This window comes from Carassius auratus, chromosome 9, assembly GCF_003368295.1.
Source record: "Carassius auratus strain Wakin chromosome 9, ASM336829v1, whole genome shotgun sequence".
Classification (NCBI taxonomy): Eukaryota; Metazoa; Chordata; class Actinopteri; order Cypriniformes; family Cyprinidae; genus Carassius; species Carassius auratus.
This window is the reverse complement of record NC_039251.1, coordinates 25,359,902-25,383,188: the sequence shown is the minus strand read 5'-3', so window position 1 is coordinate 25,383,188 and position 23,287 is coordinate 25,359,902. Positions and strand designations below refer to the sequence as shown.

At 36.7% G+C, this 23,287-nt stretch overlaps 1 protein-coding gene across 7 annotated transcripts in view; it reads left to right on the top strand.

Moving 5' to 3' along the window:
- Nucleotides 1-23,287, top strand: part of pard3bb (par-3 family cell polarity regulator beta b) — a 296,499-nt gene that overhangs the window by 13,859 nt on the left and 259,353 nt on the right. The gene's annotated exons all lie outside the window — the stretch shown is intronic.

The following is a 23,287-nucleotide window of genomic DNA, read 5'->3' as shown; positions in this document are numbered from 1 at the left end:
CTACAATAGTTTAATATGAATGAAATTAAAAATTAAATACAATTAATTGTGTAAACTATGTATATTAGTATTCAGTATGGGAATCAAGTAAAGGCACAGCAGGGTGTTATAGATACTTAGTTTGATTCTTTCATTAAAAAACCTGTTCAAGAAAAGAAATCTGAATTCACTATTTGCTCTTCATGTTAGTTTTGGAGTGCAGCCACAACCAGTGTCGATATCACAATAGAAATACATTATCTTTCCTTTATTTTATGGTATATAAATTCAGCATTAAATTCAGTAGGTTCACAAATCAGGTAAAATAGTCTGATTTCCTTTCCAGTTGTGCTGTAGATTCAGTGGTGGAGTTATTGTAGGAACAGGAAACATTAGTGTCTTTTTATTGAACATAAATTGGTGTGAATATTCTGTGCCATAATTGTCTGCATTTCATGTACGCTCACACAGAGACACACGTGTGCATACTTATATAAAAACATGCATTCACTTCTCACCATTTCTTCCACACTCACACTGGCACACAGTCCCCCTGATGGTGTTGTGCCTTTATTCTGTTAGAGCGGGTATTTACTCATAAATCTAGACCGGGATGAGGAATAAGCCTTTACTCTAGTGATGTTGCCATGGTGACTACTTCCCAAATGTCACAGCCTGCATTACTGTATCCTGGTGATCCAATAATTATTCTTTCCTGTTTGTAAGCCAGTAATAGGATTTTCTTTCCTTCCTACTATTTCTTTACAGTGCTGCATCTTCAGAGTCATTTCGAAACAGTATTTATATAAAGTAATGACTTTAAAGCAGGTATGTGCTGTTGAGTGTACTTTTGAAATCAGTTTTTCAGAGCTGCTACATATGGTGCATGTTTGCATTTGTGGAATGTGCCAGTCGTCTTGTTAGAGTGTCAGATCTTCCTCTGTTAACAAAAACACAAACGTGTTCTGGTAATTACTGAGCCACTCCCTCTGTAATGAAGCTAGCATACCACTGACTCGACTGCTAAAACACACACAACCTGAAGGCACATTGTAAGAGTGTTAAACTACACTCTAAATCACTTATGTTCAGTATTTACTTAAAGGGTTAGTTCACCCATAAATTACTCACCCTGAAGTCATCCTAGGTGTTTATGACTTGATTCTTTCATACGAATCCAGTCGAAGTTCTAAAAAAAAATTTGTCTTTGATCTTTCAAGCTGTTTGATGCCACTCAGCGGGTGTTGCATTGCATCAGTCCAAGAGAATTTTAATAAAAAGCTAATCTATATATATATATATATATATATATATATATATATATATATATATATAAAAAGTGTCTCACGTCTCCGGAGGGTGAGCAAAAGCCTTCTGTAGCGTCATCTCCTCATATGTCATCTGCCTGGAACTGCTTCATTTACAACTGTGAGCTCAAACTAGATCAAGGTGATAATTACGTTTTGAATATGGATCTTTTTCTAACAAAAATGCATCGATTCGCTACAGGAGGCATTTGTGAGCCATGTTGAGACACTTTTATTTTTTATTTTTATGGATGCGCTTTTTATTAAACTTCTCAAGGACTGATGCAGTGCAGAACCCACTGAGTGGCATCAAACAGCTTTAAAGATCAAAGACCATTTTTAAAGTAACTCCAACTGGATTCGTCTGAAAGAAGAAAGTTATATACATCTAGGATGACTTCAGGGTGAGTAGTTTGTTTCTTAATCTGAACAGATTTGGAGAAATTTCGCATTACATCACTTGGATTCTCTGCAGCTAATGGGTGCCGACAGAATGGCCAAGCAGCTTGCTCTATGGATATTTCTCTTCTGATTAAGACAAAAATGTCTTATGGAAGAAAAAAAGAAAAAGTGAAAGTCGTGACATTTGCCAAGTATGGTAATGCATACTAGCAATTGGTGCTCTGCATTTAACCCATCCAAGTGCACACACACAGCAGTGAGAAGTGAACACACCATGAACACACACCCGGAGCAGTGGGCAGCTATTGATCCAGTGCCCGGGGAGCAACTGGGGGTTCAGCACTGTTCATTCACTCCCTTCCACTTACAACTCCTGCCAGCACTGAGACTCGAACCAGCGACCTTCGGGTAACAAGTCCAACTCTCTAGCCATTTGGCCACAGCTGCCTATTGATGGGTTTGTTTATTACAAACACACAGCTTTTCACATCACAAGATATAAATTCATCGACAGTTGTCAATTACTTGTGGATTATTGTGATGTTTTTATTATCGTTTGGGCTCTCATTCTGATGGCACCCATTCACTCCAGAGGGTCCATTGATGAGCAAGTGCAGAATGCTAAATTTGTCCAAATCTGTTCCAATAAAGAAACAAATTAATCTATGTTTTAGATGACCTGAGTACATTTTAAGCACATTTAAATTTTTTAGGTGAACTTTTCCTTTAAGTACTTTAATTTTTTTTTTTTCTATTGAACAAAAAAGATGAAATTCTGGAAAATAGTGTTGTTGTTTCATGTACAATAGCAGCATAAGGTGACCAGGGACTGTGAAGCTACAAAAGGGATCAAAAACACCATAAAACCACAAAGTTCTTGTATTGTTGTTATTTTTGGAGCTTGACAGACTTGTTCCCATTCACTTCCATTATATAGAAGAGATTGGCTACAGTATTCCATGAAATCTCAGGTTTGGAACATAAATGATGGAACAATATAAATATTTTGGTGAATTTTCTGTTCCTCACTGAAGTCTAAAATAATTTTTTAAAATGTCTTGGAAAATCACAAAGAAATACAGTCAAACATGTTTAAGAACCAGTCTGCTATTTTAGTCAGACTGGTGTGAAGATGTGCTCTGCTTTTATTGCTGAAGCTGTAAAAGTTTTCAGATTTCCAATTGACTATTCTTCTGAAACATTCCACAGCACTCTCACGCACGCTCACATGCTCACAGATGCCTGCATGTGCTAATGATATGCTCACAACTCTGATTCACATTCAGCTGGAGGCAAAAATGGTACATTAGTCAACACTCTCATCAATATATGAACAGAGAAAGACGTTAGAATATTCATCTGAATCTGTGCTGCCGACTTGTTTTCGGCTTGAGCTAGCCATGCCCTGTGGTTCCGGGCTGACGAGTAGTGCTACACACTTGTTCCTTTCTGCCCTCTAGAGGTCTTTTATAGTGTACATGTTACTTCTTATCCATATTTAAACATTCTGCATTAGCCACTTGTGCAAAAACAAGATTAAAACCAAGCTAAAAGGGCAAAGCAAGAACACTCCTTTATAGATTTTTCGCTAAACTTTCTGCACAGTATTTACAATATTTCATTTCTTATGGTATTTCAAAAACAGCCCTAAAACTGTATCTTAAAGGTTACGGTGTAATGGGAGAGCAGGGGAAATGGAGTAATGTGTGTGAATAATATTGATGTGTGTGCAGGAGGTTAATTAAAAGCTCCAGTCATTCATCACGGACCGAGGGCTTGCAGACGGACTGACCGGCCTCAAATCAATCACACGCTCTCGGCTCGCTGTACTGCTGATTCTCACACTCTCTTGTAGCTTGCTGTGTCTTGACAGGCTTGCAAGACTTTAAACCTTTTTTTTTCATGTCTATTTCAAATTGTCTGAGCGTGTTAAGATATGTTTTAGACTGTCTCGGTCTAGTCTTTCCTGAAACCTTGATAATGTTCATCTCGCACTGAGTGGAGTGTTCCAGCTTTAAGGGACTTGTCTTATGTGTCTCAGCCAATGGTGTTCTCATCTTTTGCTTCTCCTGCTTTACTGAGGCTAGCATATGTTTAAACCACTCACAATGACATTGGTTTATTTGTAACGGGCAAGATTCAAAAAGGTCCGAAAAAGTATTGTGTAATAAAACTCAACAAAAACATCATACAATTTTAGAAAAAATTAATTCAAAAATAAAACCAGTACATAAAATGTACATATGGATACAAATATGTAAACAGCCTCAACACTCCGCAGTAAGTGCAAAATGTGTGAGTGACGTGTGCAGGGAAAAAAAAAACTAAAAAGCCAACAGACAGAAGACATACATGAACCGCATTCAACCCATTTTTGAGCCACAGCAAGACTTTTCTGTCAGATTGTCAGGGAGCTCAATCTGAGAAAAAACATGACAAATAACAAATTAAATAAAAAAACTTTAAATACAGCTTTCAAATTTTTTTAGTGTGTGCCGTGGGTGTGTCTGTGAGTGAGTGTGCATGGCTGAGAAAGAGCGAGATGGCTTTACTTCAGTCAAGCATTAATTTTCTATACAGAATTCACACCCTATACAAATACCACAGCTGTACAATTTTCACACCATATACTAAATTTACCCTATACAATTAGCCTACTCCTCTGGATTGAAGCAGCAAACATTCAGTGTAAGAGTAAACAAATGATATAACGGTTGCACTTTATTTTACAGTACGTGTACTTCCATGTACTTATAGTGCACTTACAGTGTATTTATCTAAGAAAGTTCTGGTATTACATGGTAACTACATGGGTTAGGGTTAGGTTCAGGGTTAGTACCTAGTTATTACATAGTTATTGTAATTACTATAATAAGTACATAGTATGTACATGGGGAACAGGACTGTAAAATAAAGTGCTACCGATATAACATTGTTTAATATTTGAATCACAGCTTATATAGCATTTTGATGTTTTTTCCCCACCTAGTTTTTTTTTTTTTTTTTTTAAATTCGTTTTCGTTAACGATTATAACCTTGGTTGTAATATTGGTGAAGTAAATCCACACTTTGCTGAAGAATCGTTAGCAAACTCATGAGCAGCATCAACACTACCATGTACTCCAGCATTGTTGTGTATGTTCATTCGCATTTTCCTTTAAAAGACACGTACTGCGCATGTCTACATACCTAACACATACTACGCACGTGCATGGCATTACTGTTTCCAAAGATTCCCTACTTTGGTGTTTACATGGAAACAATAAAGGTTAGCTTTTTTAAAAGCTTGCACTTTAAAACCCTTTTTCAAAATTATGTGTTTTCAGTCCCCAAAATGCTGTTGTCGTGTAAACGAACAGCAAAACGTATAAAAGTTTCCTGTTTTTGGCTGAAAACCCTCCGTGTACACTTGTGTGGAGCCTTCAGAGAGTCTGAGGATGTTTTACTTGACATTGAATGTTCTTCACCTGTACATCAGTTTCTTTATTTGGTCTAATGAAAGTAGATCAATAGCCTATAGACCACAACTGATTTCCTTTTAAAGTATGTGATTTAGTGCTTGATGTTCTTTTCATTAAAGAGGTATTTAAGGCCAAGATATAATGTCTGTTTTCTAACCAAAAAAGGTTTTTTTTTTAGTTTTTTTGTTTTTGGTATTACTGTCACTGTTCCACTAAATAAATATTGTCTTTATTTAACTTCATATTTATTAAATGCATATTTATTATGCTTTATTATTATTATTATTATTATTATTATTATTATTATTATTATTATTATTATTATTATTATTATTAATAATAATAATAATAATAATAATAATAATAAGACATGCTGTAAATATTGTGCATTTCAGCTATTGATTTCTTTACAATTTGTTACTATTAATAATTATTAATAGTAATAATTAAAAACAAAAACACAACAACAGTAATAATATTTAACTTGCATAAAGCTTGCAGAACCATCGTCAGTCTATATCAGTTTAATAAATCATTGATCAGTTAATATCTAATATTGTCACATTACAATCCTTTGATAATTTTGTTCTTAGAAGCAGCTATTTTATCCTTAAATGGCTGCACACTATCTGCACCCCATATATATGTTGAAAGATGTGCTACGGTTTAGATAATTTTTATATAGTATGCCTTGAACAAAAGACTTCAGTAGTGTGCAGAAGTTGGTTTGCATGTATTTGTCCCGAGGCGGTACTGCTTCGACAGTGTATGTGTGTATGAGTGGGTAGCCATGGAAATGGTATGCTGGGGAAAAATCTCCAACATTTGGAGGGATTAGAACGTCTGTGTGCTTCATCTGGAGTAATTAAACACTCCATAATATCACAAATCAGCTCTCTTCAGGGCTAGCGAGATTACGTGTGTGTAAAAGATAACACACGTAAGATGAGAGCCCTGTTTCGTCACTCTTTTCCTGCTCTTTGTCGGGTTTAGATGGGATTGTTCTTTTAAACTGATTACAGTGAGGCCTTCTTAAAATCTCACTTAATGCTAATTAAAGAGGTTAATCAAGATTAATTAACAACCATTCTTGCTTCTCAGCAGTGCTGCTGTCTGCTCTCTATAGAAGCCGAAACCTGAAAAGCTGTGTGATTTGATTACCGTACACCCCCTCATCCAATCGCCATTAACCCCCAGCAGGCTCACTGCCCCATTGGTCGGGCCGCTTGCACGAGCTGATGAATATTCAGCGGGAGCTGATGGATGAAAATAATGGTCTCAGAGCTGGCAGGAGCGATGGAATCTGAAACCCAGGCCCAGCAGGAGCTAACACCGCACAGCCGGCCTGGACCCGGAGAGGCCATCTCATCTCATCCAGTCAATTTAGCCGTGATCTTCCTCCCACAGGCCTCCCGTCATACTGCGGGGTTCACCTCGACCATAAATTCAAAGATTCCTAAAAAGCAATCGGCTGTGAAGCATCGAGGGTGAAAAATGCAGTTGAAGAGATCCTGACCCCCTGTGTGGTTCTGTAGGTTTTAATTTACGGTCATTTAGGGCACTTGTGGATAGGTATTGACTCTTTTCCCTGATGTTGTTGTTATTGTTCTGAGGCTTTAATTTATCATCAGCTCAAGCGAAACAGACATGAGCGACTTGTGAGCGTGACTTTACTCTGAGATTGAACTCTGATAATGGAGCTGGTATGATATGGTCACGGTCTAGCAGTGAGGGGAATGAATGGAGGAGACCCCCTCCTATTCCTCCGCTCTCTTTTCCTGGGGTTGAGACTTGAGGAAAAGGAGCCGTCTTAAATGAAGTGTTGTGTCAATAATAGTGTGTTATGAAGTTTTTTTTGTGTTCGCTGACGGGAGTTGGGATGTTATGATGTGCTCAAATCTGTGAAATGACGAAATGATGAAAACCAGATGAACACTGTGACTGGATCATTGGTGTCATGGCCTAGCATGTTCCTCTGTGGCAAAATCCTTATTTGCAGTTCACTTTTCCATCTGTGCATTAGAATATAGTTGGTCAAAATACACATCTTTCAGAGATATTAATGTTGTTTTTTCTTAAAGGGGTCATCGGATGCCCATTTAATAAAGTTGATATGAATATTTATGGTCTCAATGAAGATTATGTAACATAGTTTGGTTAAAATTTCTCAATGGTAGTGCAAAACAACATCCTTTTTAACCTGTCAAAAACAGCCCTGTCTACAGGAAGCCATTTTGTTGCAAGTCACTTTAAAGGGTTTGTTCACCCGAGAATGAAAATTCGGCCACCATCTACTCACCCTCGAAGCATCCTAGGTGATTGAGACTTTCTTCTTTCAGAATTATCATATCAAAGTTATAATGAAAATGGTCTTTGTTCTTCCAGGCTTTTCAATGGGTGTAAGTGGGTGTTTGTTGCGAACAGTTTAGAAGATGTGAAATAAAGTGCGCGCATCTGTAATAAAACATCGCTCACATGGCTCTGGGGTGTGAATAAAGATCCCCGTAGCAAATCCATGCATTATTGTAAGATAAATATCCAGATTTCAAACATAGTAAACACTTTTTTTCAAACATCTGCTGACTGGGGGACTCAGAAACTGTGCAGGCGGAAGTCTCCTCTTAGCTTATTTCGAAATCCTCAGATGTTTTTCTTTACAAATCCTCGTTTTGTGCTTTTAATTCGTTTAGTGTTTTTTGTTTTGTTTTCTCGTCACTAACCACGCAGCGCTGATGAACTATAACATCCGCCTGCACGTTTTCCGGTTCCCCACAGTAAGCAGAAGTGAGGAAAAAAAGTGTTTATTACATTTGTAATCTGGATATTTATCTTACAAAAACACATGGATTCGCTACAGAGTGCATTTATTCACCCCCCGGAGCTGTGTGAGGGACTTTTTATTACAGATGCGCGCACTTTATTTCACGTCTTCTGAACTGATGACAGCAAACACCTGCTCCCATTGAAAGGACCCATTGAAAGGACAATTTTGAATATAACTTTGGATTATTCTGAAAGAAGATAGTCAGATAGACCTAGGATGCTTGAGTAGAAGATTGATGAATCTTCATTCTCGGGTGAACTAACCCTTTAAATGCAAATGAACTCAGCTGACTCCAACCCTCTCTCCTGAGCCGCTCTCTGAGAGATGCTAAACTTTAGCCACATTCATCGTGAAACTTGCTAACTAGCACATTATTAGGAAAGGCAATTTGCAAAAATTCTTTAAAACCCTTAGACTCACCTCTTCTGTTGATGAAGCTGGATCACGAAAGATTAGTGTGAACTTAAACGCATTTGGGTAGATTGAGGCCCATTTCCTTCAAAAACAAATATAATCCACTGCCTCTGACAACTCAGAGTAAATTAGAGTACATGACAACTGCTTTGTTTGTTATTACATCCAACAACAAAGACCTCAACCGCTTAGGAGTGATTCTTGTCTACATCTGCTCTGGCAGTGAAATAATGGAGGACTATTGACAGATCTCAGGGTGGGTCTAAGGTAAAACACCAGCCCAGTCTGTGCTGAAAGGCTACTGTCAATCAAACAGTTGTCACACTGACAGGCATCTGAGAATGGCTAGATTTGAGAAAGAGAAGAGGAAATTATTTAATTAGATGATTAAAAAAAACAAACCAACAAACAAACAAAGAAGAAAAACAATGGGTGGATCTTTATCATTATATGGTGGTTTTGTACACACACTGCCAACACACATTTCAGTTCAAACAACTTGTAAAAATGCATGTCGCATATGATAACCCCTTTAAAGGGATAGTTTAACCAAAAATGAAAATTCTGTCACCCTTATTTTTTGACCCTGCATATACTGAAAGATGCATTTAGAAAACAATTCATTTTAATTTAATTCCTGCTTTAAATGAATGAAAATTGGTTGGGAAAATTGGATCTGTGCATTTGGCCTTGATGTCCAATATGCCTGCCTGTTTATTATGTTGTATTATTAATATTGGTAAGAAAAATGAAAAGTAGTTGGTGGTATTCTCTGTTATTGTTCTTCATATCCGAGTGGTTTGTTTCCTCTTATTTGAACGGTCTTTGCAGTTGGACTAAAGCAGTCAAAGTGAGGCTGTTGTGTCTGATTCTAGTTAAAAAAAAAAGTAAGGGAACTGACTTGATCAAGTTTCATTTAAATCTAAAACAAAAGCTCCTAAACCTTTAGTGTTAGATTTATGAATGCAGCATTTTATTTCATTTGTAAATTCAATCCAACAGTTTTAAAATGCTTGGCAACAGCACTTCTGCTCTTCTCAACGTTGGGAAGTGATTCAGAGTTTAGGCCGTAGATAAGTGTCTCGCGTCTGGCTGATGAGTGTGTGGGACATTTGGTGTAGTGGATCTGGACTGGACTCAGCACTTCAGGGCTCTGCTGTAAGCAGAAGTATGAGCTGGCATGAGTTTGAGAGCTCAGGGTGTGTGTGTGTGTGTGTGTGTGTCTAAGGTCCGCCAGACGTCCAGACAGAGAGGAGGGCTTTATTCTCACAGGCTTTTGTCTCAGTCCAAATCCTCTCTACATTGCAAACGCTCTTTCCGTCTCTCTTTGCCCACTTCAGAAGATCAGAGAAGTTTTGAAGGGCCGAGGAGAAACGCTATACTGTGACTGAATCGTAAGACAGGTGTAGTGCTGCTTTAAATGAAGAATATTTCTTTGAAAATGCACTTCAGTCTAGGCATAGAAAAAGTGGGTGCTAGGTACATGAAGGTACTTAAAACAAAAAACATGGTCACGGTCATTTTTTTGAACAATCAACATTTACAAAGTTCTACACACTTGTTTTATCAGTAAGCATGTGGTAGTTTCAGCCAGGGTTTTTATAGTTAACTAAAACTTAAAAAAAGATAAATGTAAAATAAATAGTACTTAAAATAAATATAAAATGAAATGGAATACAATTTATATAAAAAAAAATATATTTCACTTTTTGTTTAGTTTAACTTGTACTAGTATAAGTAAAACGTAATAAACCAAAACTAATAAATAAAAATTAAGACATTAATTTTAAACATTAAACAGGACTTTTTGGACATATTAATTATATGTACAGTGGGGATCGAAAGCTTGGGCACCTGTGCAGAATCTGTGAAAATATGAGTAATTTTCAAAAAATAAGAGAGATCATACTAAATGCATGTTATATTTTATTTAGTACTGTCCTGAGTAAGATATTGTACATAAAAGATATTAACATTTAGTCCACAAGACAAAATAAATGCTGAAATTATTAAAATAACCCCACTCAAAAGTTTGGGAACCCTTGGTTCTTAATACTGTGTTCTGTTACCTGATGATCCTCGGCTGTCTTTCTGTTTTGTGATGGTTGTGCATGAGTCCCTTGTTTGTTCTGAACAGTTAAACTGAGCAGCGTTCTTCAGAAAAGTCTTTAAAGTCCTGCAGATTCTTCAGTTTTCCAGCATCTTTGCATATTTGAACCCTTTCAAACAGTGACTTTATGATTTTGAGATACATCTTATCACACTGAGGACATTTGAGGGACTCAAACACAACTATTTAAAAAGATTCAAACATTCACTGATGCTCCAGAAGGAAACAAGATGCATTAAGAGCTGGGGGGTGAAAACTTTTGAACGCGATGAAGATGGCCAAATTTTTCTTATTTTGTTGAAATATAATTTTTTTCCATTTAGTTCTGCCCTTCGTAAGCAACAGAAGATACTTGTATGTTTCCCGGTACACAAATTAAGTACAATTTCCCTTGATCTTCAAATTCCAAAAGTTTTCACTTTTGTATTAAGAACCAAGGGTTCCCAAACTTTTGAGTAGGGGTGTCACGATTCTCCAAATCCTCAATTCGATTGCATTTTCGATTCTAAGCTCACGGTTCGATTCGATTCTCGATTTTTACATTTATTCTTTTTAAAGCACAGATTGTCATTTTTCAAACTAGACTTTTATGCAATATAATATCTGACCTTTGTTTGCAATGTACCACACTACATTGTCAAATTTAAAACTTTTATTAACAACATAATGTAACAATAACTTATATATTTAGTCAATTGAAAACTTAAAATAAACTGCCATCCAGTTTCTCTTTTGTAAGTGCAGTCTTCTTCACAAAAGATGACATTCAAGTTCACAACAAAACAAAAACAATAAAAAATGACTATACTACCCTTCACATATTACGATGTATCTATTTAAAAGATTAAAGATAAAACACTTGTTAAACACTTCACTGACATTCATTTAGATTTAGATTTAGATTTAGATTTATATATATATATATATGTGTGTGTGTGTGTGTGTGTGCATCATTACAGTCTGTAAAATATGTGTATCTCTTATTACAAGACTGCAATCACTAGCAATCAGAAGAATTCCAGTTAATCAAGTATCTACAAAAGATCTACTCTATAAACAATGCATTAAATTACATTAAAGACAAAAATAAATTAAACAAGCAAAAGAAATGATTACTCACATGTATCTGGTCCACTGATGAAGTCATGGGTCAAGTCAAGTGAATTATTAATCATTTTCTAACAGGCGTCGAATACTGACTTTAGGAAAAGGGGAATAACCAATGACATTTGAGATAACAACTAAAATAGCAATCCCCGCCCCACGACTGACAAAAATAAAATTGTTTGGGCGGGCAGAGGTGAGATGATCGAGCGCGAGTATGTGGGGAATGAGCATGCGCGCAGAGTACTTGTCACGCGCGCGCGAGAGTTTGAAATGAGCTCGCGGGCTCCCGTTTCTTAGCATCCGATTCAGTTTTCCTCTCGCGGAAGCCATATAGCGCGCGCGCCAGCATCAGTTGTATGATCGGTTATTTTTGTCATTGATTTGCCGTCATACAACATGGGGGCGTGGCAGCATCGACTATTCCATTTTTTAATTCGAAGTTTGAGACTGTGACTTAATTTCGATCGATTTCGATTTAAAATCGAAATTGTGACACCCCTACTTTTGAGTGGGGTTATTTTAATAATTTCAGCATTTTTTTTGTCTTGTGGACTAAATGTTAATGTCTTTTATGTACAATATCCTACTCAGGACAGTACTAAATAAAAAATAACATGCATTTAGTATGATCTCTCTTATTTTTTGAAAATTACTCATATTTTCACAGATTCTGCAAGGGGTGCCCAAACTTTCAACCCCACCATATATATATATAATATATATATATATATACACATACATACATACATACATACATATACTGTATAAATAAATGAAATGACAAAAAGAAACATCAAAATGACTAAAACTATAAAATTTGGATTTATTAGCAAAAATTATAATATTGTATCAGTTATTCTAAACACTGGTTTCAGCTTTGTTTAACACATTTTACCATATGTTATTTTATTTCACATATTTCCTTAGATTTCCCCCAATTCCATTGGGGAAAATGACAAAACATTCAGAAGACTTGTCTGGGCCTGGTCTTGTGGGTAACCTAAAAATCCCCATTACTAAATATATATATTTAAAACACACAGAGAGAGTTTTTTAGTGATTATTATTATTTATTTATTTTTGATGAAAGGGCTACATCTGGCACATTAGACCCTTACACACACTCATCTTTATTATTTTGACTTAAATTAGTAAGATTCTGACAAGTGGCAAAAAGCTTTGAAAAAAATAAAACCCAATTTTAAAAAAAATACACAGGTGACATGGAAAATTGTTTCCTTTCCGCTTAGCTTTGAACAAAAAAGGCCTAAAATTAACTGTGTTCATCCGTGTTCTTGTGTTGGATCTCTCCCATGTGTGAGAAAGAAAATAACTGTAATTAAGAAATTAGAAATGTAATTTCACAGAAATGCTTTTGGAACTGTGGCCCTATCTGAGTGCTCCACCTCTCCGTATGCGCCAGTTAATTAGAGAGCGCTGCAGCCGTCGAGGAAAAATGATGCTGATAATTTGTAAATAATAGTGTGGCGTTTTGTGGCTGTGCATCAAAGGTTTCCATCTTTTTCTTCCCTAAGAGGCCTCCATATATCTTTGTCCAGCTTGTAAAGTATACCTCATACATAATGCAGTGCTCGTGTTAATTAGTGTTAATATAAATTAGCCCATTAAGCTTTGGGAAAATGTTCGTTTAGTAGAGGAGAAGAATGTTCATGGCTTTGGGCAAATTGATTAGAAATCTGGGAGTCATTTTGTTTCAAAAGTAGTTAGGCTAGTTTGGGGCGAATCCCAAACAATGAAGATTATTGGTTTAATAAATAAAAACGTGGTTTTTATCTATAGAGGTCATGTTTGGAGTAGTATATTTGCTTAAAAAAATACAATTGTTAAGATTCATGATAAAAATGGCAGAAGTGGTGGCAGTTGTAAGAAATAACGTGAAAATGTTTCAGGTATTCCATAGTCAATAGCTGCTGTCAGCTTTTTGGTTACCAACATTCTTCAAAACACCTTACTGCATTCAGCTTAAGAAGAAAACTCATAGAGGTTTAGTAAATGATGATAGAATTAAATTTTTTGGGCAAAGTAGCCCTTTTAATTAAATAAAATAATTTGTTTTGTTACGCAGTGTCTTCTGAGAATGACCTTTTACCATTTCCATCGTGAGATGGTAATTTATAGTTTTTACATGCAAAAACATGCATTTGTCCTTTATTTTAGATCAAAAATATATATGATGTTAACTCTTTTGCAGATTTAACTAGACATATTAAGGTACATTTTGTTATGGTAACAGATTTTTCTGAAGGCTTTTTTTTTCTTCTGTGAAAACTTTTTTTTTTTTTTTACATTGTAGATTAACTTTATTTTAAAGGTGCTGTATGTAAGATTTTGACTCCACTAAAGCATAAAAATTCCATAATATGTTTGCAGTAGGGCTGGGATGAACGATTATTTTTTAAACGATTAATCTAGCGATTATTTTTTCGATGTATCGATTATCTCCCCATTAATTGACTACTAACAATTTATACATTTTGATTTACATATCTGAATGAAAAAAACATGAATTCCTTAACATTGCAATATGTTTATTGCTCTTAAAATTACAAAAAAAAAGACTGACTAAGAATGCATTACTTTGCACTTGTATAGAGATAGCATTCAATAAAACCTTGAAGTCTTGAAAACACATAGCTTAATGAAACAAGCTTTACTGAACACCTAGGGCCTAGTTTGAAAATTCTGAAAAAAGTTATTCTTTCTGATGAAAATAACAACAACTTGATGTCTAGCATTTAATAAAAAAAGTTGGAAAGAATGTTCATCCGCCCATCACGTATATTCAGCGCACATAAGGTAAACGTTTTGCAAACGTTTATTAGAGAAATAAAAACAGGTCGACGAATCTGTGCATATTTTGCGTCAACGTATTTTTTGCGTCGACGTCATCGATGACCTCGACGCGTTGTCCCAGCCCTAGTTTGCAGATATTCAAGAAACATGCTAAGTTAATATACTTGTTTATCTGAAAAACAATGCTACAATCAGTTATTCTTCTCTGAAAATGTTTGTTCTGGACCAGAATGATGGTCTCTATTTTAGTTTGTGAAATCAGTCCAGTGTCAAGTTTACCTAATTATATTTTGGCACCCTGGGTTGCCAGTTGGTGGAATTTGTCAAATTCGCTTGTTCATGTTGTTGTTGTCAATCTGGCAACCTGTGTGTGCGTCAAGTCTGAGGAAGAGGGGCCGGGTGACAAAAAACTCTCCAATATTTTGAATTTGGACTGCTATATGACTTTGGGAAGTCGTGGCCTTGTGGTTAGAGAGCAAGGCACTGAACCCCCAACTGCTCCCCGGGCACTGCAGCATAAATGGCTGCCCACTGCTCCCGGTGTGTTCACGGTGTGTGTGTGTGTGTGTGTTCAATGTTGTGTGTGTGCACTTTGGATGGGTTAAATGCAGAGCACGAATTCTGAGTATGGGTCACCATACTTGGGTGAATTTCATGTTACTATATACCTAGTTCAACCACTCTGTATCAATCCCACATACAGCACCTTTAATAAACCAATATAGCTGTCAGCAGGAGTATATATAAAGTTGTCTGCATTTTGCTTTGTGATTTCACTGGAATGGATAGCGAACCATCTCAGCCACGGTAGAGCAATAGCTTGGAGCCTGGATCCATGTTCACGAGTAAACATTTGCCAAAGTCGTTTCCTGAAACTGATGATAACCACAATGACTGCTCAGCAAAACATTTCAGCCCTGATAGCCCCATTTGAAAATGAAACCGTTTGTTACTTTGACTTCTGTTAACCATTTGCTGCTTTCTGGATGGGTTGGGTCGTTTTACTTATTTTTATTGGATATTTACACTGCATTGAGGGACCATGAATATAAGATGTCTTTTTTGCTTGTTTTTATTTCTCAAATGAACATGCTTGTTAAACAAACAATGCCAGAGTTGTATGCTGCGATATAACCTTTTGGCCACATTATAGTTTTTGGATGAGTAAAAACGTCTTTCTTGCCACTCAATAAGGAGTTTTGTTTATTAAGATTAGGCATAATGTAGGCCGATAGGCATAATGTAGGCCGATTATTGTCTTCAGTCAGAAATGATGCACGATGAGAGATCACTGGCATTTTTTCCTTAAAACAAGGCTTATTTAGCACCCAAATTAGCATCTAGGTTGGAGGGTTTGAGTGGTATTTTTTTGCCCAGGCCCTTTTACCAAAATACAGCCTTTTATTTTGTGCTTTGAACCTGAAAACTACCAAACTACCAAAATGCCACCTTTTGATTCAGGAGCACAAAGACCCAGTACTGGGTTTGATGTTGGGTTGTTAAGATAATTCAGGTAATTGTCGCTCATTTAGGAAATGAGTCCTATGACTAACTCTACTCATTTCTCCCTTTCTCCCTCACTCTGAATAGGCAGTATAGATTTTTATCCTCCTCTCCTTCCCCCTTCATCTCCCAGCGGGGGTGCTTGGAGGACCAGGGAACTTGTGGACACACCAGGTTGCTGAGAGGCTGTTCTGTCAGGCTGACAGCCAGCTCGCTCCTCCCGCTGAGAATGATGATGGGGAGGCAGGGAGAAGGGAGCACTGGGTAATTGGCCTCTTCATGAGTCGCCCCTGAAAATAGACATAATTCAGAGCAGAGAAGTGTGTGTGTGTGGAAGCCTTCATGTGGGGACCGTGTGGTGTTGGTCTCATTTATGTTGGGCCCCACATGTTCAATTTCTGGAACAAAAAGCAGCATGGATGAAGCTGAGAGCTATAATGAGAAGTATTATGGCAATTATCGAGAATGCCACGTAATTTCCTTCATTTCATCAGGTTCGCTCTGTTGTTATTGGTAATACGGGCAGTTGTTTGTCTTGTATTCTTTCATAAGTAACCTTACCTTTTTTGTGTCTTTTTTTCGGTCACGTTCACATATATAAATGACAGTTTTTCTTATTTTAAGAGAAAATATTTAGGGCATACACTAATAATAATAATAATTGCTGCTTAATTATTTTATTTTTTTTGTAACCTTGATGTATTTTTATTCAGGACACTTTGATGGATAGAAAGTTCAAAAGATAAACATTTATTTGAAATATAAATCTTTTGTAACTTAACCAACAAACTTAGTTTTTCCTTGCGGAATAAAATTTATTTCAGAAAAAAAAACTCTTACTTACCCCAAACTTTTAAATGATCGTTTACTCTCAGTACTGACAGTGTTGTTTTAAACGAGTCTCTTTGTCTATTGGTTAACCATCTTATTTATTTTAAGCCTCATAAAACTTAGATTTAAACTTTTGATCAGTCGCAGGGTGACATTTCAATTCTGAGACTTTTTATTGCTTTCATAAATGTGTAGAACCTGCAACATTATGGTTATTCTGGGCGTAATGTGTTGTCCATCATTGTAAATGGTCTGTAGTTTGGCTGTACTGAGCCATTGCCAATGAAAACTAGCTATTTTCGCCATGGGCAAAGCAGAGTAATGGCTTAGTGTTAGTCTATTGTGCTGGCTGAACCTTTCTTAACCCTGCTGTTGAGTCACTGAATTAGAAACACATACTGCAGAAGCAAGATAATGCTGACATATCTTCTACTAAAGACGCAAATGTTGAAGATTATGATTGCATTAAAATCCCTGTTTTCTTGCGGAAAGACTCCTTATGAAACAGCATGTTTCTTGTTAGTTTCTCCTGAGTGGGACGTTATGTTCTGTATGACTATTGGTCTTAGTAATCAACACAGTGGAGCATGTGGCTCCGCCTTTTTGACCTGGCGTCGTCGGTGGGTTGTGAGAGTGGGGGAATACGTTCTTCTGTCTAATGGCTGCGCTTTCAAACCACGCTCTTCATTACGCACTAATGGAGGGAGATGTTAGAGGTGAGCGCAGCATTATCTCTTGCTGAGAGTTCATCACATTGGAGTTCAGCGCCGTGATTTTAAATGGGCGGAGAAATATGTGTCACACCACCTTCACCGAAACGTCTATCTAAATCTTTAGGATTGCATTTTATGGCCGTAACTTTACACGCTGAAGACAGGGACCGTACTTGACTTTTAGATTCAATTGTAATGGTCCATTACTTTGATTGCTTACGTCCCTGCATCTGGGGTAATAGCAATAAAAATAAGAGAAAATTATATTAAATGGAGGTTTTAATTCATTGTGCTAATTCATGGCCCCATTTTGAGTTGGGTTTTCCACAGGCAAGGTGTTTTTAATTTTGTTATGCACAATCCCGGAGCGGTGAAGTGGAATAATTCTTAAAGCTAATTTAATTTTGTGTGAATTTTAATGTCGTGCCGTTACTTTCACTACCCTGGAACTGACTGAACCATCTGGTTAATGCATAGAGCTGCATTTACACTACAGACGTTTGAATCCATTCCAGTTATTAATGATAAACATGTTAAAAACAGGTGGAAAGGCTGGGCTCAGTTGGGAGTTAAAACAGACCTGCTAAGTAGGAAAAGTGCAACCAGAAATGAGCAAATCTGTCCTTTTTCATTATATTTCCACTTTACTTAATTTGGGGGTAAATTAATAATGGAATGCTTGTCAAAAATATTGAGTACTTAAAAAAAAAAAAAAAAAAAAAAAGCCCACTATGCTTTAAGACTGATATTATCTGGATGCTAGGGAGCTGCTTGGTGGTTGCTGGTTACTGCGTCAGTGATTCTTTTATGAAACTCAAGTTTCTATATTGTTTTTGTTTTGTTTTTTATTCTGTGTTTTCATCATTTACTCACCCTCATGTTGTTCCGAAACGGTAATGCATTATTTCTTCTGTGGAACAGATTTTTAAATAAAGTCTCTTCTTTTCTTTTTTTTCTTGTCTGCACAATGGAAGTCAATGGACACCAAAACTGCTTGGTTACCAGCATTCTTCAAAATATCTTCTTTTGTGTTCCACAAAAAAAGTCAAGCAAGTTTGGAACTGCATTAGTGAATAAATGATAGCATTTGGGTGGTTGTTAGACACATGCCTTTGGTGTGAGAGACCCGGGTTTGAATCCACTGTGAGACACCAATGTGTCCCTGAGCAAGTCACTTAACCCCTGGTTGCTCCAGAGGCGTGCGACCTCTGACATATATAGCAATTGTAAGTCGCTTTGGATAAAAGCGTCAGCTAAATGAATAAATGTAATAGCATAATTTTAATTTTAAATAATTATAAATACGTTTACATTATAATAAATACAATATGATTTCACTTTGGAAGCTTACATCTGTCTGGTCTCTAAATACCATTGTCAGTGTGTTGTCTCACTGCCCTGCCTGTCCCTTTTCTCCCCTTCATTAATGACTAAAATAATCTTTAAGTCACACTTCTTGAGAGTAGTAGGCGGGAGGTCTGTACGATGCATGTGACCCTGTACCAGAACAAAGGGTTAATTGGATGAGTGAATGAAATGTTAAAGTGAGACTCTTCATGGTCTTTCACCCTCAATTAAAGAGAAAAACAGCACCTGGGACCAGGCCGTCCACATTAGTTTGAAAAGCTGGCTCTGTTTTTATTATATTCATCTCCCGATGGCTCTATCAAAGTAATTAATTAACTTAATGAATGGTTTAACCTGATTAGATGGTTGCCTATCAAAATTGCCAGTTTGAATTAGCATCTCTGGGGTGTGTAAGGCATATTTCTTTGTCAGACATGCACTTTGTCATCCACAGCTCAAATCAGATTTCTTTCATTTTTTTTTTTTAAAAGATCTTAAATGTATAGTTCTTTCAAAAATAACAATAGTTTTTTTTTTGCAAATCTGTATATCTTTATTTCGTCTTTGAAACACAAAAGAAGATATTTAGAAAAATTAGCTGGTTGCTCTTTTTTTATCCAATTACAATAAATGTGGGCTAAATCTTTCAAGCTTCAAAAAAAGGTGCAAGAGTGTAATCAAAACAGTGGTCCATACTAACCTGCTGGCTCATATGATAGCCTATGATGTCTATAAAGTCTTCTATATGTCTCATTCATATATACATTTATGATACTTTCATGGTACTTTTGTCATTTTTGACCTTTTATAGCCCCATGCCCTTTCATTATTTTCAACAGCGGCCAAGATATTCTTCATAAATTCACCTTTTTTATTCCATAAAAAAAAAAAAAAAAACTCTTACTGGTTTGGAATGACATAAGGCTGATTTAAACTATGAATTTCTATTTTTGGGTGAACTGCAGTATTTCTTTAAAGCTTGTGTGAATTATATGTCTTGCTCTCTCTTGATTTCCATTGGGCTTTGTGGAAATTGAAGAGAATTTCTGTGCAGAAATTATTTTATCCAATGTATTAAACCAAGGCTTTAGACAGACCGAACATATCAGGTTTACGGTGCATAAGATGACAGGCCATTCAGTGGTCTTCTGTATGAAAGGGTGAATAAAAAGACTAGGAAAATGAAGATTTGGGGTGGCTGAATCCAGTTTAAATGTGGCAAAGAAAACCTTAGATTAACATACATTGACATGGTAATTTGACTCGGACAGCCTGATGGTCTGAACCCTTTTAGTTACATGAGTGATGATAACAGGGTTTTCTAATTGCCTGACCTCAGATGGATTGCCCGCTGAAGATTCAGCCCATAATTCCTGTTATTCACCTTGAGGAAGGAGTGATTGTCTCGCATGTAGGCTGAAACCTCACACTCTGCTGTTATCATGAGCCAGTTTCAAGGTTTAGTTTTTGGGTTTCACACTACCAGAGCTTTTTCACCTTTTACCTGTAATGATCAACTCACAGACATTGCTATAACTCAAGATATGCTTTATACAGACGGATGGACTTTGTTTCCCAGGTTTGCTAAGTAGCAGTACCTTTAAAAATGTGAAATGGCATTTTCACTTCATTATGTCTGATCAGCGCCCTAATTAAAAGACTGCAGAGTGAAGGGTAAGATCTGAAGGATCGCCCTCATTACCTTTCTCTGGCTCCCCTGGGACCTGGCTGCGCTGTTTTTCACCTTTTAAAGGACTGACTTAACCAGGACACAACCCCCTCACCAGTACATTCAACTGTGGCATGTTTAGTTGAGTTGCAGGATGAGAGAATTGTGGTTGTGGTGAAACTTCCATTATACAATATAAAGCCATCCAAACAAAGTAGTACAGGAAATTAATAAAGGGTTCACCCAAAATTGGTTATAATGGAGTTTTATAAGGAGTTTTAAAGGAGAATTTTTCATACTTGCAAACTAGTCGCTTTTCGTTTTGAATGGGAAAATGTCATCCATGCCAATCGTGTAGATCCGAATAGTTTTTTTTTGACAGGGGAGGGGGGTCTTCTGCGGTCTTCCCTACTGCGGTCTTCTTCACAAACATCTTTGGTGATAAAGCACGCGAGTCATTTGGCCAATCACAGTCAAGATAACAGCAGCGTCTTCTTTGAAAAGCCCCTGGCTGCAGCTTTTCCCGTGGATGAATTCGCGCCTATTCACGCCTACTTCTAGAACCTACTGCACGCGAGTCATTTGGCCAATCACAGTCAAGATAGCGGCAGCTTTCCCGCGGATGAATTCACACTTTGGACACTGACCTTAGTTTTGAGGTAAGTGTAGGGATGGGTACTGAAACCTGGTATTAAACTGGCCCCGGGGCTAAATTTTGAAAGACTGTAGTATCAGTAAGATCTGACGGTATCTGTTCTGCTTTCGGTACTGGAGGGAGAAAAAAATAATGTACTATGTATTTTTGCTTAATAATGTTGTCGTTCACATTTAATCTCGCCAAACATTTCTAATGTGCGATCATATTAAGACGTTTGTTCGTGAGATCTGCGTGAAGTCTCATGCACGCCGCGGAGGCGGTCTGTTAGTCAGTCAGTCACATACACACACACACATACCACAACGAGCGCACGCACATGTTTTAACTATACGTAAACTCCTGCTTAATATTAAAGAGTGACGATGGCGAAGAGATTTGCTTAATGTTATCGTGCACATTTTATCTTACCAAACATTTCTAATTTGCGATATTATACATAGAAAAATTTCAAATGCACTTCACCTAAATGCACTTTGTTTTTATGAGAGAACTGTTCATTTTAAAACCTTTCTGCAGGCCAGTAGGCCTGTACATTATTATTAAATATACACATGAGTGGGATAAATTTTTAGTTTGAATTTTATTTTATACTGTGCATTGTTGCAATGTGCTTAATAAATATTTGCATCATTTGTAATTATGTATTTTTATTTTTATATTTTTTTAAATAAGTTATGTAATTGTAATTATCTTTGAAACTTTAATATTAATTTATGCAATTGCAATGTCGTAATTTTAGTAAAGTTAGTACACGGTCATAGCAATAAATGCAATGGTACTAATAATTGGCATAATTTCTTTCGGTGTTTCGGTTTCGGTTTTCGGCCTTGGTTTTCCCTTTTTCGGTTTTCGGTTTCGGCCAAGAATTTTCATTTCGGTGCATCCCTAATATTGACCCCAAATGTTAGTGTATCTCTCTCAAAAAAATACATAAAATAACAACAGTATGTGGGTTTGGAATGACATGAGGGTGAGTAAATGATGGTACAGTTTTAATTTTTGAATGAACCATGCCTTGAAACTGAGTTATTTGGTTAATTGTCCATATATTAGGCTGTGCGTGCAGACAAATGTTTTTTTCCAACTCTTGTTCGCTATAGTTGTAAAAGGCTGGGTCATGCTGAGTGGTAAACGGGAGTTTTGTTCACCATGGCAACAGACAACATGTGTAGGTAAGAAGGATGGCAGGGTTAGGAGGCCATCGCTGCAGACGACTGTGAATAAGACCGATCATAATTACTCCATCTCTCATTGTTTTTTTTTTTAATCACTCCAGGCTGTTTGCAGCATTTTATTGAGATTCATTCCAGTGTGTCCCAGGTGGCTTTATATCCACAACAACCCTGTAAGAAATAAGATCTACACAGGTACACAGATCCTTTAAGTGTTATTTGTGCTCTCAAATACCTGTTGTGTTTCCCTTGTTGTGGTCAACTGATATGGGGTTTTAATGACCATTATTTAGAGAGCAGGGTGGCTGATATATTGCCTTAATTTATACGTCTTTGGCTGTATTGCCATAACTCAAAAAATTTTTTTAAACATTGTGCCACATGTGGGTGTTTTTAAGATAATATGGCTTGTTAAAAATAGTACCTTTTACATGGAAGACATCGGTTGAGTGTCAGTTTTGAAATGATGGACCAATCAGATGAGCCTTGGGTGGTATAACCATCTTGAGTGTATTGATTGGGCAGGTTATAATTGGAAATGATGGACGTTTTACATGCAGTACGCTTACAAGATTGAAATCTTCTTGCATTTACCATGTGCAATTGACCTCATAAAAGCTATATTACATTGTATTGGCTGTGAATAAAGTCACCTATGATTGGTTGAATAAATCATGATAGAGAAAATACTCACCATTGCAGATTTTCATTTCTTGGACATTTTATAACGAAATAAATGGCATTATGTTAATTTTATGTTAATGTGGGCGCAGGCAGAATCTTCACCTTTGAACATGGTAAAATGTGGAAAACTCACTTTAGAAATGTGTGTTTGCATCTGTTTTTAAAGGCTCTATTTAATCCTGGTATTAAATTGTGTTTTGGCCAGTCAGATCACAAGTGGATGAGGGACACACAGTCCTGTTCACACCTGGTGTTTTAATCCATCTCTTCTGTCCAATTTCATCCCCTTATG